The 20,632-nt window shown below is 40.0% G+C and overlaps 1 protein-coding gene across 3 annotated transcripts in view; it reads left to right on the top strand.

Moving 5' to 3' along the window:
• The first annotated feature begins 570 nt into the window (after positions 1 to 570).
• The window catches only part of SCN8A (sodium voltage-gated channel alpha subunit 8), a 223,109-nt gene continuing 203,047 nt past the window's right edge, over positions 571 to 20,632 (top strand). For all 3 annotated transcript variants that reach the window (XR_008912050.1, XM_056798197.1, XM_056798195.1), the window contains exon 1: positions 571 to 724. The gene's annotated coding sequence lies outside the window, so the exon portion shown is untranslated. The remainder of the gene's footprint in view (positions 725 to 20,632) is intronic.

The following is a 20,632-nucleotide window of genomic DNA, read 5'->3' as shown; positions in this document are numbered from 1 at the left end:
TTTCTCTGTCTCTATCTTTTCTGTCCTGTCTCTGACTCTGTCGCTGTTTCTGCCTGCCTGCCTGCCTCTTTTCTCTCTATCTCTCTAATTGTCTTTTCGTTTTTCTCTGTTTCTATCCTTCGGTGTCTCTTTTCCTTTCTCCCCTTCTCTATCTTTGTATTTTTCGTTTTTCTTCCTGTCTCTGTCTCTCTGTCTCTTCCTCCTTCTCTCTGTTTCTGGGTCTGTGTCTCTTTCACAATCTCTGTCTCCCTTTCTCGCTCTGTGTCTCTCTCCCTAAGTGTCTCTCAGTCTCTCTCTGACTCCATGCCTCTGAATGTCTCTTTCTTTGTCTCTCTCTTCCTCCGTCTCTCTGGCTTCTCGGTCTCTCGTCTTTGCCTCACTGTCTCTATCTCTGTCTCCGGGTCTCTCAGTCTCTGTTCCTGTGTCTCTGTGGCTGGCGCTCGCTCCCGCGCCCTCTCGGGGGTGAGGGTGGGGGAGGGGGCTAGGCGGAGTGGGGGCTGGGAGCGGGCGCGGCGCGGCGCGGCGCGCGCGGCGGGCCCGAGTCATCAATTATGCAAGGGCTCGGGCGGCGGCGCGGGGAGCGGCGCGGGGGGCGGGCGCGCGGAGCGCTCCAAGATGGCGCCCACCGCAGTCCCGCCCGCCGCAGCCTCGGCTCCTCTGCAGTCCGGCCGCGCCTCCCGGGCCCCGCGCTAGGGCCGCCGCCGCCTCCCTCGCAACCTTTGCCGTAAGTGCCCCCTCACCTGCCGCTACGGGCCTTGGGCGCCTCCTTTGGAGCCCCCGACCCCATTCCCGGCCCCGGTCCCGGCCGCCCCGTCAGGGGCTTTGCCGCAGAGTGCGCGGAGAGACGACCGGGGTCGGGGCCGGGGCCGCCACCGCTTGCCCCCCGAGGGGCTCTGGGCCGTTAGTCCCGTCGTGGACCCAGGAGGTCTAAGCTCTCTCGGGGACACCGGACCCCCTGTCCCCTGCCCCCCACACCTCGGCCGCTGTCCTTCCCTCGGAACCTTGGGGGGCTCGGGGCCCGGCTCCGGTCCCTTCCGGGGAGCAGCGTCCCCGCCCTGGAGCAGACGGTGCGGGCCGGCTGCGGGGGACAGGATGGAGCTGTCCGGGGCTGCTTGTGGCCCCGCCGTCCCTCATCCCTGCCCCCCTCCCCATCCTTTACTGCAAACCCCTCTGCTTCTGGCCCCGAATGCTCTGGGCTGCAGACCCGGGACCTCGGGACTCCGGGGCTCTACCCCTCCTGCCTCCCCCTCCCCAGGCTGGGCGCTATGGGTCTTTTAGGGCTCGCCTGCCTTTGGCATCCACCTTTCCCATTCCCGGCAGGGCTCCGGTTCCTGCATTAGGGAGTACATCACTTTTAGAATATCCCCTTCCCCCACCCCCACCCCCACACCACCCGATGCAGCTCCTGTCTCTCTCCCAGCCCCTTCCCAGCCGCAGCACCGGCTTCTGGGCTTCTTGTTTGCATTTGGCATCCGGGGGCTCTTTGCCGGTCTTTGGAGGCTTCTCTTCTTCCCCATCTTCTTCCCTCTCCCCCCACCCCCCTTCGGCCCCCCCACTCCCGGGACTGCAAGGCCTCCGCATTTCCCCTCATCCCTGAAACACCAGCGCAGCCACCAGTGGAGAGCTGGCACGGAACTTTCTGGGGGTGAAGGGGAGGTTTCCAGACCCCCTCCACAGGCCTCGCTAGAATTCTTTCATCAGGTCCCTTTCCAACTACCCCACCCAGTGCCACCTGCTCCCTGCGCTGCCATTGCCCTTTGGTGGGAGAGGGCTGGGACATCCATTTCCCACTGTCCTAACATCTGGAGGCTGGAGAGCTCCGGGCAGCCTCGGTACAATGTGTCATCAGTTTTGTGGGGAAGGGAGGAACTTTGCAATGGTACCTGATCCATTCTGATGTGGGCAGTTAGCTGCAGATTGTGCCTTAGTGGGAAACTGCTGCTGCTCCCTGAGTGGACGGCAGAGGAGAATCAGAGGTGGAAATGGCAAGTAGGAGTACGGACCTGGGGGTCAGGACCGAGTTCTTTTTATAAATGTCTGAAATTTCAATGTCGAAGTCCCCTGGAGAGGGAGCTTCAGAGGTGTTGGAGCTTTCCAAGGTAGGTTGCGGGTGTGGTGGGGTTTCCCCCAGCATTTCAGCGTTTAAGTTCTCTACCCCCATGCATGGGGAGCCAGGGAGGGTCCCTCCCCCCCCCTTTAAAAAATTGATGTGTAATGCAAGTGACTGGGTTGATTTGACTTCCTGGTGGGATTTCTAAAGGCAGAGACTCGGGAGTGGAGCTTAGAATGCTGAGAGCTTTGTACGGTAGCACATTGTCTGTAACCTGGTTCTGGAAACACTGCAGCATTTTTTTCATGGGAACTCATGACCCATAAGGCCTGCACTTCTCGCTGAAAGAGGATTTGATTGCTAGGGGGATGGTTTGGTGTCCAGCAAGCATTTTCTGTCCTAGAAATCAAGGCTATCCTTGGAGAGGGCCGGAAGCCTGTCCTCTGTATATCTGATACAGGGTATGTGCCGACAAAACTCTTTCTTAAGAGGGGTACTGGAGGGGATCAGGAAACAAACCTATGGGTTTCTTCTAGACACAGTGCCTGACAGACAAATCTTTGAGCTTTTTCATTTTGGGCATGTGATCCCCAAGGTTTTTTGCTGACTATGAACAGAATGTTTGGGAGGCTTTATTTCATATTCCTTGTAGAGATGGAAAGGGCTTTGAGAAGACATAGAGTCCAATTCCCTCACTTTACAAATTGCAGAAACTGAGGCACAGAAAGGTTAAGTGGGTCACACAGTTAGTAAATATCTGAAGTAAAATTTGAACCCTGGTCTTCCAGACTCCCAAGTCTGGTGCTTTATCCGTTATGTCACAAAACCTCCTTAAGAAAGGATCATATGATCATTGCTCTACAGCTGGAAGGGACCTCAGAAGTTATCTTGACTAATCCCCTCATTTTGCAGTTGAAGTAGCAGAGGTCCAGTGACTTGCCCAAGGTCATACAGGTTCTGTGTCCAAGGCGAGAATTTGAATTCTCTTAACTCCAGAGCCATAGTTTTTTTTTTTTTTAATGATACTACTAAGTTGCTTGTTAATGCAGAATAAAGTGAAATGTATCCTATTTGTTAATTTTAATTTAAATGTCAGCATCTCTCTTTCTCCAAGTTTCGCATGGGTCTAATTAGATCTTTTTCATAGTGACCCAATCTGAGACCTCTGGTCTCTGGATTTGATGAGGTTTAATGCTGTGGTGCTGAAAGGGATAGTTCCTTCAGCATAGAACTAATGAATTGTGCGCATGGAGAAAACGGTTTAGGATTTTCTTTTACTTTTCCCCCCTTAAATTCTCTGACTTCTTTGTAGATGATTATATATATTGCTTTGTTGTTATTTGATGTTTAAGAACCATACTCTCCTAGATATTTTAATTTTATTGTTCCTGTGTTGTTTTTCTTTTTGGTTGGCCCTCATGGAAATGGTGTTTACAAACTATAGCAAACCTATGTTGAAAATATGGCATTATGAAAATGTGACATTATGTTGACTAAAATTTTCAACAAATTTTATCATTCTAATGGCCAGAATCTCTTAAAATTATGGAGATTTGACATCCACAAGAAGTATAGGGTAAAAGGTGGCAAGGTGAACTAAACCAGAAAAGACTTAAACTAGGGATTAGAACAGTGAATTCGACAGCAGTCACAGTGGTAGTACCACTAATAAAATTGTAAAGAAAAATTATTTTAGAATTGTAGAATCTTAGGGTGAAAACTTTGGAAAGAAAACATAGACTTTGGGACTTCAGTTTTTACATTTGTAAAACTGAAGGAGTTAGACTAAAAGACCTCTATTTTTCCCTTCCATTCCTGATTCACCATCTACTGTCCCAAATCATCTTGTCCATTTTTACTCATGGCAGAAATATCTTCTACATTATCCTTGACAAATGGTCATTTAACCTTTCCTTGAATTCTTCCAGTGGTGAAGACTTGCTCATTACCTAAAAAGGTAGCCCATTTCATTTTAAAATAGATTGAATATTTAAAAAAGCGTCTGAGTATGAATTTGTGAGTTATGCAAAAATACATGAATGATATTTAAAGATATATGGGATGGAGCTATATTGATGAAAATATCCATACATTACTAAACCACCCCTTATTATTCTTATGCTAGGTTTTGAGAAAAAGCTGAAAAATATTGGTTCTATAGGAATTGTACAAAAAGCAAATGCCTGCTTGAGAGGTGCACAAGAATAGAACCATACCGGGTTGAAGCTAGAAAAACATTCAATGTCCTCTTTAATGTGTTAATATTATGTAACAAGTTCTGGAAGGCAAGTGCATGAATTAGTGAATGATTTCTATAGCAGTAATTCATAAATATTTTTTAAATTAGATTATACCTGGGAAGGAAAATAAGTCTACACTCTGTAGAATGCGTCCAAAGGCAGAGCTTATTATCTAGAATAAGACATCATAGGATAGATGGAGAGGGTGAAAAGTCACATGGTGACCATTTTTATTAGCCCCCTTTTTGAAGACTACACACACACATACACAATGTGTATATATTTATGGGATTGCCTTCTATTACAGATAAAATTTTTATAGCATTGTATATTTTTTAATAAGATTGAGTGCTAGAACCAGGAAAGTATCTTGCTTTAAATTTAGTAATTTAATGGAGTAAAGAACCTTTTCTCAATCAGTTCATCAATAAATATTTATTGAGGACCTATTTATTATATGTATTACCCTGCAAGTGTTTTAGCAAATTTCTAATTCAAGAATAGCTTTGAGGGTATCAACCTGATTCTATGTCCAATTTCTTAGATCTTCTAGTCCAATCTCACTCAAGCAGTGAATACCTTTTATATTATCCTTAACAGGTGGTAATCCAAACTTTATTTAAATATTTTTAGTAGTAACTCACCACTTCAAGAATAACATTTGCATAAGAAGCAAATGCTTCCTTCAAAAGAACAATAGGAGAAGGGAAATGCTTCAAATCAATCCTTACAGCCACATTCATTGGGAGTCATTTAGGAGTACAAGTTAAGCACAGAACCAGTAAGTTTGAGAATGAAAAAGTATAGACTACTTGAAGAGAGCTAGGAAGATGCTGATTTAAAACAATTTTTAACAATCTTGATTTAATAATAACATTAGAAAATGTTACTACACAAAGACTTGTGCGTTTCCCCCCCACCTCTAATACTTTCTTTCTTTGCAGTTCTCTTATTTGAAATTTTAATTTCCTTTTCTCTTCTTAGTCCTTCCTTATTTTCTACCTGAAATTCCCTAGCTATATTGTTTATGTGAGATTAAAGAGAAACAACCTGGGAATATAGTGAAGAGGATTGGTAATTAAGGTCGAATGGAGTGCTAAGGGCTTGCCTTATGTCTATCACTATGAATAAGAAAGGGATTTTGTTGGAAAATTGGACTAGCTTGGTTTGTGTGTATATTTGTATACATATGTGTGAATAAGTATATATACATATGTGTATATGCATTCATATGTGCTTTGTGAAATTTCATAGTCTAAAAAGTAAGGACTTAGATTTAATGTTCAATATGGTATGTAGGATTGGTAGTCCAAATAACACACGTGAATATTGCTTGTCAAAAAGGGAAGGCCTTATTAAGTTATTATTTTACTGATCTGTGCCAAGCTTTAGGGCCAATCTAATTACCAAAGTAATCCCTCAGTATTCTTATCCCCAAACAACACCAGGGAACTGTTTACCCAAAAAGGAACTCTGGCACTCATCAGCTGGCAGACAGCTGGGCTGTTTTTAGCTCCAGCCCAGGATCTGGAGGCAGTAGAGTAGGCCTAAGAAATGAGGCTCACCTTTATAATTACTTGAGATAAAAGCCAGTTTTCAGAATGAATTATGATGAAACTCTGTATATACGCCAGGTTACCCTTAGTTTCACCACAATTCTTGGTTTGATTATTGTTTGCTCTTTAAACTCTCCTGTTAGAGTGATTCTCACAAGTGGTTACAAAGTGTCCTAGATGTTGAAAAGTCCAGTGAATGATTTTTATCCAGTCCAAAATGATTATTCTAGGTGGTCAGTAGGAATCTTTATGTGAAGGTGACATTCAAGTAAGTTATGGGTCAAGATAGGGGAGGGTGAAGAAAGGATACTGTATTTTTAAAGGAGGGAAGTTTAAAGCTGAGGAGGTTAAAAAGAGATGAAGTAATAATAGGCCAGAAGGAGGCACTTGTAAAGTAACAGACTAGTTTTCCTTCTCTTTAGGGCTGGCCTCTCCCATTTTGACTTCTACCTTTACCCCTTGGAATTCTGTGCCAATGAGCATGGCATCTGCCCAAGTCACACATGACCTTGCCACAAACATAGTAGAGTGGGCTCTCATTTATGACAATTCCTCCAGAGAAAGAGCTGTTGGAGTTGTCTTTCACATCAGTGTATTTATGACTTTATTTTGGGGTTTTGGTTATGTATAAGTTTGCTCTTACAACAGTGACCAACATGGGAGTGTGTTTTGCATGACAATAAAAATAAAATTAAAAAACATTTATGACAATTCTTTCACATGTGAAGGACTGTAGTTGGTTCAGGATCAAGAGGGAATTTGATTTGTTTGGAAAGATTTGGAGTCCTCAGACTTAAGTTCAGATTCTGGATCTACCGGATTGCCTTTGTGGCCTTGCGTGAGGTTCTTAACCCTTCTGGGCCTCTACTTCCTGATTTGTAAAATGAAGAGACTAGATTAAATGACCTAAGGTTTCTGCTAGCTCTAAATTTGTGATATACCTAATCCCTCTCAGCTTAGTTTCTTATTCTGCACCCATCTCATAGCATTGTTACAGAGATCAAATAAATCATATAAGTAAAGTGCTTTGCAAACATTTAAGTGGTATATGAATGTGAATTATTATTCTTATGATCCTGTGAAATGGAGCCAGAACAATTCTGGGCTGGGTGTAGTAGGAACCAGGGCAGGAAAGGAATAGAATGATTAAGGACCATTGTGTATAGTGACGTATTGAATTTGAGGTGACTAGGATGCCAGCACTGCAGGAAGGTTGAGTGGTGTAGGCATCATGGAGAGTTACAAGTTGGGGAGAAGTATGGCTGGGAAGAAAAGAATGGGAGTAGTCACTTGGGACTATAGAAAGTCTGAAAATGGATAAACTTTAGTCCCTTGCCAGTTAAACTTACATGACAGACTTCACTCAAAATCATGCTTAGCCAATTCCTTTTGTTTTTGTATCTGAATGGAATATAGAGAACTATTGATTATTTAGGTACTCATCTAACTTATGATTGATCCTTGTGGCTTTTCCCTTGTCTTTCATCCCTCTCAGACATTAACAGATAATTCAGATATTAATCAGAAAGTGAATGGAAATAGAAGATTTTAATGAAATTAAAATGTTAGTTTTTTACAAGAACTTCTTAATTAAGGGAGAGTTTCAAACACTGACATTTTTTACATCTTTGTATTTCATTTTTATCTAACTGGGTTCTCATCTTGTTGTCCTCTTCCCCTCCTCACTCATATCCACCCACATATCTAACCATTTGCCATATCCTGTTGTTTCTACCATTATAGCAGTGTCCACATAGATCCCCTTCCCTCTTCTCATACTAGCTCCTTTCCCAATTCCCATCTGGACTATTCAGTGACTTCCTAATTGTAAGTCTTTCTCCACTCCAATCCATTCTCCAACATTTACCTGTAGTATAATTCTGACCCTGTTCCCTGCCTGTCCCCTCCCCCAATAATTCAATAAATTAATTTATTTCTGTTGCTCTCTTTGGTCTCCGGGATCAAATATAAAGTCTTCATTTGACATTTAAAACCCTTCACAGCCTTCTTCCTACCCTTCCAGCCTTCTTACACTTTGCTGCCTTCCTTAAACTCTGTGAGCCTGCCATACTGGCCTCCCTGCTGTTCCTTTACACTCAGTGCTTCATCTCTTCTCTCTTGCCTCTGTTAATTATTTCCTCCCATGTCTGGAGATCTTTCCCTTCTCACCTCTGCCTCTTAGAGTCCCTGGTTTCTCAGGTGTTTGACACAAGCTGCTGAAACCTTCCCTTCTAATTATGCCTGCGGCTACTTTGTCCATATCTTCTTTGGGTTCTCTTTTATTGGAATGGAAGCTCCTTGAAGGCAAGAACTATTTTTGCCTTTCTTTGGATTCCCAATGCATAATACTGTGCCTGGCATATAGGAAATACTTAATAATTGCTCATCAATTGACTGTTAATATATTTTTATAGAACTATATGCTTATAAAACATTCTCATTATTACCTCTAATAAATCTATCAGGTAAATATTTTTTTCTCCCATTTTACAGATGAGGAAACCAAGCTTAGGAAAGGTTAAGAAATTTCTCTTAAGGGAAAGCTAGGTGGCTCAGTGGATAGAATGAGTGCCAGACTCTGGGAAATCAGGGACTTCTGGGTTCAAATCTGTCCTCAGGCACTTCTTAGTTGTGTGATCCTGGGAAAATCACTTAACCCCCATTGCCTATCCCTTTACTTAGTAGTAATTCCAAGATGGAAGGTAAGGGTTTAAAAAAAACAAAGAAAGAAGTTTGCCTTACGATCATACAGTTCAGAGTTCTAATTCTGGTCCTGAGACTCAGGGTAGTGCTCTTTCTCTGGCATGATGACTCCTGTTGTACCACTCCCAGTTTGTGCTAAAGAGGATTGCTATTAACTTGTAAGTGCTTTTAATGACCAAGTTCCGTATTAGCAATCAGCACTTAATTTTGAAAGTATGATATGACTGACTTCTTCGTTCAGGGGGAATTTATCCTGAATTAAAGATAATGCAACAGTTGGCTTTTACTTTGTATCCACTTTAGTTGCCTCTTCATCAAGAAGCTGAATTAACTCAACCTTTTAAATGAAAGCGGATTGCTTCCTTGTTATTTATGTTTCAGAGGAAAGGAGAGCATATTGCAAGTGAGACTCTACAGCTTTTAGAGGCTACAGTATTAGAAACCTTCCTTCCCCCCAAACTTTCTCTTGGAGTCTAGAGGTTTTAGTGAAGAGGAAAGGAAGGAAAATTTCCTTGTAGGAAGGCTAGTCTTGCTTATTTTTCATATATTCTTATTTTTTTAAACCCTCACCTTCTGTCTTAGACTCAATACTGTGTATTGTTTCTAAGTCAGAAGAGCAGGAAGGACTAGTCAGTGGGGGTTAAGTGACTTGCTCAGTGTCACCCAGCATCACCCAGCGAGGAAGTGTCTGAGGCTAGATTTGAACCCAGAAGTCCCATCTCTAGGCCTGGTACTCTATCCATTGAGCTATACCTAGCTGCCCCCTACATATATTCTTTAAGAAAATAAAAATCTGAGGCTCAAGTTGTGAAAGGAGGTGGGATTAAGGTAAGTTTTGAAGGCTGGAGATGGCTTTCCTGTGGCCAAGGTAAGAAGGATTGCAGTTCTGAACCACGGAAAAATTAGAAGAAGGCTCAGTCACATGGTATTGGAAACAAATGGAACTGAGATAGAGGTGGAAGGGTCCGAGTTCAAATGTGGCCTCAGCTACTTCCTAGCTATGTGACCTTGGGAAAGTCACTTTAGCCCTATTGCCTAGCCCTTACCACTGTTTTGCTTTGGAACCAATATACAGTATTGATTCAAAAAATGCAATTAAGGCTTTAAAAAAGGGGGGGATCTGAGAGCAGAGCTGGACATAACAGGAGTGTGAAATGGGAAAGGAAATATTAAGTGCGGGGGTGAGGGGTGGGAAAGGGAAAGAAATAATCATTTATATGTTACCTACTGTGGGCCAAGCATTGTGTTGAATGTTTTTTATTATTATATTATATATATTATTATGTTTTCTCATTTGATACTTACAAATAGCCCTGGGAAATAGGTGTTATCATTATCCCCATTTTATAATTGAGGAAAGTAAGGAAGACAGAGGTTAAGTGATTTAGACAGGGTCACACAGCTTGTACGTGTCTGAGGCTGAATTTGAACTTGGATCTTTCTGGCTCCAGGCTCAGTACTCTATTCACTGAGCCACCAGCTACTTCCAAGTGGTGGGTGACAGTGGGACTTAGATTTAAGAGACTAGGAAATGGAGATTAGGATGATCCAAATTTAGTTCTTGGTCTTCTGTTTGCCAATTGTGGGACTTTAGCTTCTCTGATCTGATTTTTCTCGATTTGTAAAATGAGTCATAATGCTATCTGTAATACATCCTGGTAGTCCTCCTTCTGGAGTCAGGAAGACCAGATTTAAAATATTGTCTCAGTCACTTACAGCTGGGAGACCTAGATAAGTCATTTGACTTCTCTATGTCTCAGTTTCCTCATCTGTAAAATGCGGATAATAACTATCTACATTACAGGGTTCTTGCAATGATCCATAATAAAAAAAAATAATAAAATCCATTGAGATAATAATAAAAAATATGTGAAATCCTTTTTAGACTTTAAAACACTATATAAATGCTATTATTATTATTAATTATTATGTGTTTTGCACATAATAATTTGCACAGTGTTGTTGTGATAATTAAATTAAAAATATATGTGAAAATACTTTATAAACTGGAAAAAGCCCTATCCAGATGTAAGAGGCTAGGGATAAGGCTGATATTGGTGATTTCTTTGGTACTCTTCCTTGACCAGGGGTGGTTGGTCCTTTCTGTGTGATTGGCTGCCTTAGAGATCTCCCTAAAGCCCCAAAAGCCTCAGTGACTTGCCTTGACCATACAGAATGAATTAAGAGTTGGTACCTGAACCGTAGGCCTACCTCTGAGATCATCCACTATGTCGCACTACATCTTGAATGACATAGAAAGGGTCATTTGTTTCTTTGACTATACTTTAGTCTCCTTTAGCAGAGGCATTTTTTTAAAAAACCCTCACCTTCCATCTTGGAGTCAATACTGTGTATTGGCTCCAAGGCAGAAGAGTGGTAGGGCTAGGCAATGGGGGGTGGGGGGGTAAGTGACTTGCTCAGGGTCACACAGCTGGGAAGTGTCTGAGGCAAGATTTGAACCCAGGACCTCCCGTCTCTAGGCCTGATTCTGAATCCACTGAGCCACCCAGCTGCTGCCTAGCAGGGGTACTTTGGAGAGTAGGCCGCATCTTTTTTACCTTTGTATCTTCTTTAAGGCCCAGCACACTTAGAAGAGACTGAATAAATGTATGTTGAATGGACATGAAAATGATGACTCACATGTAATTGTGGTAGGCAAAAGATTTTTTCCCTCAACAGTCTTATGAAACTCAAGGGCTGGGTTGTAGCAAATATTAAAAAAAACTCTGAGGTCATTGATTCTGAGATTTACAATGGGAAGATTACTGGCTCTTGGAGTCATAGGATCTGGGTTCAAATCCTAAATATTCCCTATGTGAGCATAAGCCATGTCCCTTAATCCCTGGGATCCCCCTGGTCCTTTCATCTGCAAAATGGCAGGTCTGGATGAGACTGAGATGATTCCCCAAAGTCCTTTCTCAGTCTCTAGGTGTGGTCCCATAATCTATTCAGACCTGGGCATTCTACAAGAGAGAAAATGGAGATGTCAAGAGGATGAGGGGTCATGCAGATAAAACTCCCTGCAGAGCTGAGAGTCAACCCTCTGTCTTTTGATCTCACATTCAACCTTCTTTCATACTCTCTCCCCTGCTCCCCCCCATGTCCCCCCCCCCCCATGCTGAAAAGACTTCCTTTTTGTGGTTGTAGAATGTCTCTTTTGGTTGACGACAAAGCACAGGTTCCCAGGATGTGTCATTTGGTGGTACAGCTTGAATTCTATGTGCCTTGTTTCCTGTGCCTTATTTTTTGGAATCTATTGTTTTATCCCCTTCTACAAATTTCTTATAATTTCTTGCATTATAATACTATGTTATTCAAATTTCTCTTCATCCATGTTTGAAGGTCTTTTTTCCTGGCCTCTTGTAAAATTTGTTTTTAAACATTGTGTGTTTTGGAGTTTGAAGTCTGGGGTTTTTTTCTGGCAGTAACCTGTGTATTTTTTCAAACAGCATTTTGCTACCTGTGTTCAGAAATTTTGTACAATTTATTGTGTTATAGTATTTAGGTTTTTTGATTTGTCTTGTGTTCTTTTGGGAAACCCTGATCCTTCTGTTATTGCTGTACATCCTGTCTTCAAGGTCATTGTCTTTGGCTTCAAGAGAATTCCTGTGCCTTCTGGTTTCTCCTGCTAAATTTTTCTACATTTTGTTATTTTTGTATTACTAATTTGTTAGTCTCTAAATTCCTTTTTTAAATGAAAAGGGGCTTTATTGATGTATCACAAACATTTTAGGATGTATCACTCCCCTATTTTCCCCAGCTCTTTACAATTCTACTTTGCCTCAAAGAAAAACATTTAAGCAAAACTAAAGGACATAGCAACTGCATCTACAATCTCTGCAATGTTTAGCATCTGTAGTCTCACACCCCTACCAAGAGGAGGAAAGTAGCTTTCTTTCTTTTCCTTTATGAACCATGATCACTGTTTTTCTTCTTCTTGAGAAATTCTTTTATTATGATGAGGTTGACAAATAACATGCACAAACATTTCACTACACAAAGAACAGAGAGAGAGAGCACCCAGTAAATTTTCACCACGTGAGCTTGATTTTGGAGGATGTATTTCAGATTTAACATAGTACTTCCAGCTTTGCCATGTTTGTTGGATTTCTTCTCTTTTGAATGCTTTGTTTCTTCTGTTTATTTATTAAAAATATCTTTACCTTCCATCTTAGATTAAATACTGTGTATTGGTTCCAAGGGAGAAGACTGGGAAGGGCTAGGCAATGGGGGTCAAGTGACTTGCCCAGGGTCATACAGCTGGGAAGTGTCTGAGGCCAGATTTGAACCTAGGATCTCCCATCTCTAGGCCTGGCTCTCAATGCACTGAGCCACCCAGCTGCCCCATCTTTTGTTTATTTATTTATTTATTTATTTTTTTAAACCCTTACCTTCCGCCTAGGAGTCAATACTGTGTATTGGCTCCAAGGCAGAAGAGTGGTAAGGGCTAGGCAATGGGGGTCAAGTGACTTGCCCAGGGTCACACAGCTGGGAAGTGTCTGAGGCAAGATTTGAACCTAGGATCTCCCATCTCTAGGCCTGGCTCTCAATGCACTGAGCCACCCAGCTGCCCCATCTTTTGTTTATTTATTTATTTATTTTTTTAAAACCCTTACCTTCCGCCTAGGAGTCAATACTGTGTATTGGCTCCAAGGCAGAAGAGTGGTAAGGGCTAGGCAATGGGGGTCAAGTGACTTGCCCAGGGTCACACAGCTGGGAAGTGTCTGAGGCAAGATTTGAACCTAGGACCTCCCATCTCTAGGCCTGACTCTCAATTCACTGAGCCACCCAGCTGCCCCATCTTTTGTTTATTTTTTAAAAGATTGATTAAGCTCTTTTGTTCCTCTTTAATATCACTGTCCTTTCCCGTTGCCCACTCCCCAAAAGCCTTCCTCTGTACCAGATAAGTATAGTAACATAAAGCGCAGCCACACATTGGTTGTGTCTGGAAATGTTCATCCGTTTCATTCTGTACCCTTAGTCCATCTACTCTTTTCAGGCTTCTGGAGCTGTGATTGGGCATTTTGCTGATCGTGGTTCTTGGGTTTTTCCAGGTTATTTTCATTGTTCTTTTGATTCTGTTTTCTTTACTCTATATCAGTTCATATACATCCTCTCAGATTTGTTTAAATTCATGCATCTCTTTAATCATTTTGTATGGCACAATAATATTCTACGTTCACGAATTAGAATTTGTCCAGTCATTCCCCAATTGATTGGTACCCACTTTATTTCTAGTTATTATCCAATGGTATGTGATTTTTTTTCTTGTTTTATTAGATTGGGGGCATGCATCTTTGCTTAGTGGTGATAATTCTGTGTGAAAGTTTTAGTGACTTGGTGTATACTCAAATTTTAGTTTCATATTGATTTCTAAAATGATTAGACTACTTCACAACTCCACCAATAGTGTATGAATGTTCCTGCCCTCCCACAGTCCCTTCGACAATTATCATTTTCTTTTTTCTCATCTTTGCTGTAAAATTTAAAATTAGATCTCAAATAATAAAAAATATTATATTTTAGAGGTTTATTAAATGATCATTAGACATTAAGGAATAAAGAGGATACAAAATAAAGACCATGTGCCCATGACTGGTTAGTCATTTTTTTTAGTCAACTCTACTCACCACCACCACCAATGCTGATTCTACATCAGAGAGAGGGAGCCTCCAAAGCCCATGCCCTTTATCCTCTGTCTATAGGAAGTACATAATGACAGGAAGTCAGTGGGCTCTTGGGATATGTAGTTCTTTTTAGGGTAACAGATTTTCAATCATACATTGCCCATCTAATGGGTCCTATTGTTATTGATGAGTTGGAACTTTAAAAAATAGTTGTTGGTAGCTTTCCTTTCTTCTTTTAAGAATTTCCTGTTTTTAGTGCCGTTCCCCTCTTCTTTGTGAATTTTGGTAAATTGGGAACCTACTTCTATAAAGTAATCATTTGTTAGTTGGATTGTTACAGCAAAAAATGAAGAGGATGTCAATAAATAAGTCATGGTATATGAATAGGATGGCATAAGAATTGAGGAAATAGATAATTTCAAAAAACATGGAAGGACTCATTAACTATACATGGTAAAGTAGTAGAAATAGAAGAATAATTTATACTGTAGCATCAATGTTATAAAAATGAACAATTTAAAAGGATTTTTTATAAACCACTGAAGAATGAAGTGAGTGGAATCAAGAATAACTGTAAAAACAAACAATGAAAATTGTAAGAACTGTGATTAATACAGTGATCAATACCGATTGCAGAGGACTGATGATAAAAACTGTTATCTATTACAGAGGCATGGCAGATTTAGAATACAGAATAAGGATATACACATACATACCTGTATACATAATATACATGTATATTATATATATACATATATATATATTTGTATACAGCCATTGAAGGAATTTATTTTGCTTGACTATGCATATTTTTTTAACAAGAAATCAGGTTTTTGTTTTTTTTTGTTTTTGGTTGTTTTTTTTTTGGTCCACTGAAATGGACATTGTGATAAAGGATGAAAAGGTTTGCACTTTGCAAAACTGTGCAAAAAACTGAGAAATGCAAACCTAGGAATGATTGACAGTGGCATGTGACCAAAGGTCACATGGGAGCCAGAGCCTGAGGGATCTAGGTGAAGATTCCATCTTTGCCAACTGACTGTCTTCTCTCCTGAGGAAGTTTAGATGAAGGCTTAAGATTTCCTTGTGATCAAACTGTGGAAGGAGCTTTTCCCTGTATCTGGCTGCTGGCAGCATCAGTCTTACTTGGACATCAGGACTTGCTTGGACATCTAACAACAAAAGACCCTGGCTCTGTTTGATTTTGGACTCCTGCTGTGAGGATTGGGGTATTTGGTTAAGTTTTTAGTTTAGTAACATAGTTAATATAGCTTAGCTAGTTTTAAGAACAAGAATAAGTATACCCCTATGCCCTTATTCCTTTCCCTTCCCAAACAATAAAACAGATTTTTATATGTTTTCCTCTTGTGTTTCCCTTACCCCAAATCCTACCCTAACAGTTTGGCTGAGCCAGCTGGGTGAAGAGGCTGTTTATTGTATGATTGTTTTTTGTATTTAGCTAGCTAGAAACTTAGGGGGTTACATAGAATTCTAAGGGTTGGCTTGCTGAAGGGGGTTACTGAAACTGCACCACAGATCCCAGCAGCCATCTTGGAGCAGCCATCTTGAAGGGAAAACTGCTTTGAATTTTTGAAATCTGTTTTTGTTTGTTTTGCTGTATGTACAAGTTACATTGCAATAGTAATATTACAATGGATACTGGCATGTCTGTAGACATGTTTACCAATGTACTGTTCATGTTCTTCAATTATTTTCTGTATGTTCCATATTTTGTATTTGTAGTATTCCCTGGTTACTGTCATTCTGTTTTTGTGATGGATTGTTTTAAACCTGTAATGGATTTGAAGCTAAGTGGCATTATGTACCTCTGACTGTGATCTGTGGCTGTGTTGTTTATAAGTCTCGTGCCTCTGTGTGCCTCTGTGTTAAGTGTCTAAAAGATCTGGTGACCTGGTTCAGAAGGGATGACAGGAAGATGATGGCCATGCAAATGAAAATTCCACTTGATACCCTTGAGCACTTTATTACTGTGCATATGAATCAAGGCTTTGCACAAGATAACAATGGATTAAACACTAATGGCAAACACTTAAATAGGCTAGAAAAAGAGGAAGCAGCAGGAATAATTTCATTGTGCCCACTTAGAGATATGCTAGTGGTAAAACAGAATGAAGTCCATACAGTAAAAATGCATAAGAGATTTTCTCCAGAAGACCTTGAGTCCATCAGGAAGAGAACCTCCATTTTTAATGATGAACCTAATAGGGTAATTAAGGAGATGCGTAGGGCAATTGATTTGTATGATTCTGACTCAATGATTTTGCCCTACTGATGAAGGAGGTCTTGACAAAGAGGGAGAGAACCAAATTTATACAGGAGACTAGAACAGATCCTTTATTGCAATCTTGGCCAGAAGACTTAAAGTTAGATACATCTGATTAGGGGGTTTATGAAACATTAGTAGAGGCAAGAGATACGATTCTGGAGGTAATGGGGAGGTATACCAAAAGGCCCAATTCATGGTCAAAATTTGAGGCTATCAAACAGAAGGTCTCAAACTCCTACAGTTTTCCTGGAAAGGATAACTGAGGCAGCTAAAACTTTATCGGGGATGGATCCACTGGAAGAAAACTCAATTGCACATATTAAGAGAGTCTTTGTCAAAAATGCTGTCCCAAAGATCAGGCAATTTTTAAAAACAAATTACCCCGACTGGGAAGAATTAGATTTGGAGGATCTATGGAGAAAGGCCACATATTTGATTACTGATTGGGAGGATAAAAATGATGAGAGAGATAATGTTGTTGAGGACTTAAAATGGAAATTGCAAGAAGCTGAAATGAAGACCAGAGACAGTGAAATCAAAGAAATAAAAGCTGTGGCTGCATTGAGATCTGTACAGCCAAGGTATACTAATAATTATAAACCAAATGAAAGGAAATCAGGCCCTAGACAGTGTTTCCTGTGTGATCACATTGGACACCTGTACAGAGAGACTGCTGATTTAGGAATTAGGTTAGGAGACAATTGAATAATGGGTATAATAGAAACAATAACTGGAATATTAATTACAATAATAATATATTGGAATACTAATAACAAAAATCAAACTAGGTATACCAATCAATGTCAAAATGCCTGTTGCCAGGGACAACAAGCACCTGATTTAAATACTATGCAGTCTTGGATAAATGCTGGAACTAGGCTTAGACCAGGTTGTAAAGGGTGATCAGGGTAAGAATAGTGCCTTATGAAGGTTTCCCTTTCGAACACATGAGAATGGATCAAGAAATTAGTGTGATATAATTGAAAATGAGTTGAGGATAAATGAAATTGGGAGTAATGAAAATAAAATACATGGTGATACAAATGAATTAATTGAATCAAAGGGAGATATAATTGGTGTAAATAATTGTACAGAGAAAGAACATAATATGAATTTAATAGAAAATCCTAATGAATGTATAAGAGAAATTAATTAAGAATATAAACTAAATAATGAAATTATAAATGGGAACAAGCATACTAAGATGGAGAATTTAAGGACCAATGAGAGTAATATAAAAGCTGATGGTGCAAAAATCCTGGAAAAGTCATGTAATTCAAGCAGATGTAGACTTGGATGGACAGGAAATGACTGAGCTTTGTACTGATGTTACTGTGCTTGCACCAATTCTTGAAACCTTTCAACCTCCAAATAGTACTGAACCCTATGTTTCTGTAACTGTAAGGGATCAGATATATGATCTTTTGGTAGATACTGGAGCCAGTAAATCAGTTTTGCAAGGTCTTCCTAAAGATTATAGAGCTGTTGGTACTATGGAAGTGATTGGAGCTCCTGGAAAACCAGAGAGTAGCAAAATTACAACCTAAAATGATTACCCTAGGTCCATTAAGTGTGGAGCACGCATTTCTATGTATGCCAGAATGTCCAATGAGCCTTCTCGGGAGGGACTTGCTTTGTAAATTACAAGCAACAATTCAATGTACTGACACTGGGGATATCTCATTACAACTCCCAGAAGAATCTCTGAAAGCCTTTCCATTGCTGTTCTTAGATTCAGTCAGTGCAGAGAATGAGTTGAATTCCATCTATTCTATTCCTGAGGTTATACCAGAAGATTTATGGGCAAAGTCTTACACAGATGTTGGCCTATGAAATGAGTGGATCCAGTGATAGTGAGAACCACAGAAAGACCAGTTCCTTGTGTTCCTCAATATCCTTTGAGTAAAGAAGCTATAGACAGAATAAGACTGATTATTGAGTCCATAATTCAACAAGGGATCATAATACCGTGTTTTTCAAATTACAATACTCCCATACTGCCAATAAAGAAACAAAAACTTGATCACGATGGCAGAGTTGTCAATAGATTCATACTGGATTTGAGAGCTGTAAATGATCATGTAATAAAGACTCATCCTGTAGTACCATGTCCAGCAGCTATAATCTCATCCATTCCAAATCAAGCAAGGTATTTCACCATGGTAGATTTATGTTCAGCGTGTTGCTTGATACCAATTCATGAGGATTCTCAAAAGATCTTTGCTTTCATGTGAGACAGTGCCCAGTGGATGTTCACTCATCTTCCACAAGGGTTCTGTAATAGCCCGAGCCAATTCTCTCAAATTTTGAACAGAGATCTTAAAACAATATCATTCAAGGAAAGTAAAATACTACATTTTGTAGATGATATCCTCCTAGCATCTCCATCAGCTAAAGTGTATTTAAGAGATAGCAAGATTCTTTTGATTGAATTATATAAACATGGACTTTAAATCTCTAAAGCAAAACTTCAGTGGGTTTTGCCTTGTGTTGAATATCTTGGTTTTGTGTTGTCAGAGGGTTCCAGAAGTGCCACTAAGAAAAGAATAGCTGACATCCAGAAACTGAGTGCACCTAAGACCAAGAAGTAACTCAGAGCTGTTCTTGGGACAACTGGTTTTTGTAGACAATGGATACCTAGATATAGTGAAATCACTAAATGTTTAACCAGGAATACAGAACCAGAACCTCTGAAACTCAAACCTGAACATCTGAAAGCCTTAAGTAAGCTTAAGGAAGTGATTTTGTCTGCACCAGCTCTTGGAATCCCAGACTGTACTAAACCTTTTCAATTATTTGTGCATGAGACCAAAGGTATTGCATCTGGTGTACTGGCACAGACTTTAGGACAAAGTTATCGTCCAGTTGGATACCATAGTTGTCAGCTAGATCCATAGGCGCAGGTACAATATCTTGTTTAAGGGGTGTAGCTGCTGCAGCTGTGTTAGTTCAAAAGTCATCTGACTTAGTTTTGGGATGTCCATTGACTGTATTTTGTTCACATCAAATAGAAGAACTAATGAGGAAATTTCGTACTCAAGCATATTCAGACCAACGAATATCTAAGTATGAAATTATACTTCTAGGTAGTGAAAACATCATGTTGAAGAGGTGTAGTGTGTTAAAGCCAGCTACACTTCTTCCTGATTTGCCAAAGAATGGTGAACCATTACATGAATGTTTAGAAGTAGTAGATCTAGTAGATATGCCAAGGATGGATTTAAAAGATACTCCAATCGAAAATCCAGATTTGGTTTTATTCACAGATGGATCTTCATATTTATGTAATGGAATTAGATGTACAGGTGCTGCAGTTGTCACAGAATTTGAGACACTGTGGTATGGATCATTACCTAGTAACCTTAGTGCTCAAACTGCAGAGTTGATTGCTTTAAAGCAAGCATTTCTTCTGGCAGTTGGTAAAAGTGTAAATGTTTACACAGACTCTCATTATGCTTTTTCTGTTTGTCATGCTATTGGAAAGATCTGGAAACAATGAGGTTTTATTACAGCATCAGGAAAACCAATTGCTCATTTAGAAATAACTGAGTTATTGGATGCTATCCAGAAGCGTAAACAGTTAGTGGTAATCCATTGTAGAAGTCATACTAATAGAAGAGATTCAGTTTCTAAAGGAAATCATAGAGCTGATATAACTGCAAAATTTGTGACCAGAAATACTCCAGTGTATATTATGAACTTATCAACTATAGAATCTGATGATCTAGAAAAAGCTCATGTAGATTCAGAAATAAAAAAATGGAAAGAGAAGTTTGGAGCTAGAAAAGAACATGGTATATGGTTGACAGATACAGGAAAGCCTGTAATACAGTACTAAAATATAACTAAAATATAGTTATACAGTATAAGTTGTACTTTTGGGCATCCCTTGTTAGGTTAAGGAGCTCTTCCTCTTTGTATTTATGAAAGGTGTTTCTTATACAGCTACTTTAATTTGTTTGTGATATGATTTAATATTTATATTTTATATCCATTTGAAGCTTATTTTCTGCCAAACCTCTTTTTAGTTTTCTAATAATTATTTTGTTGAATAGTGAATACTCATCCCAGTTTTACTATATTTGCTTGCTTCTGATTCTGGGGTGGCTAAACTTTTTCACTGATCAGCCTTTATATTTTAAAAGAAGTATCAAAATGCTTTGATGAGT

The sequence above is a fragment of the Monodelphis domestica genome, chromosome 5 (genome assembly GCF_027887165.1).
Source record: "Monodelphis domestica isolate mMonDom1 chromosome 5, mMonDom1.pri, whole genome shotgun sequence".
Lineage (NCBI taxonomy): Eukaryota > Metazoa > Chordata > Mammalia > Didelphimorphia > Didelphidae > Monodelphis > Monodelphis domestica.
This window is presented reverse-complemented; position numbering and strand designations above follow the sequence as displayed.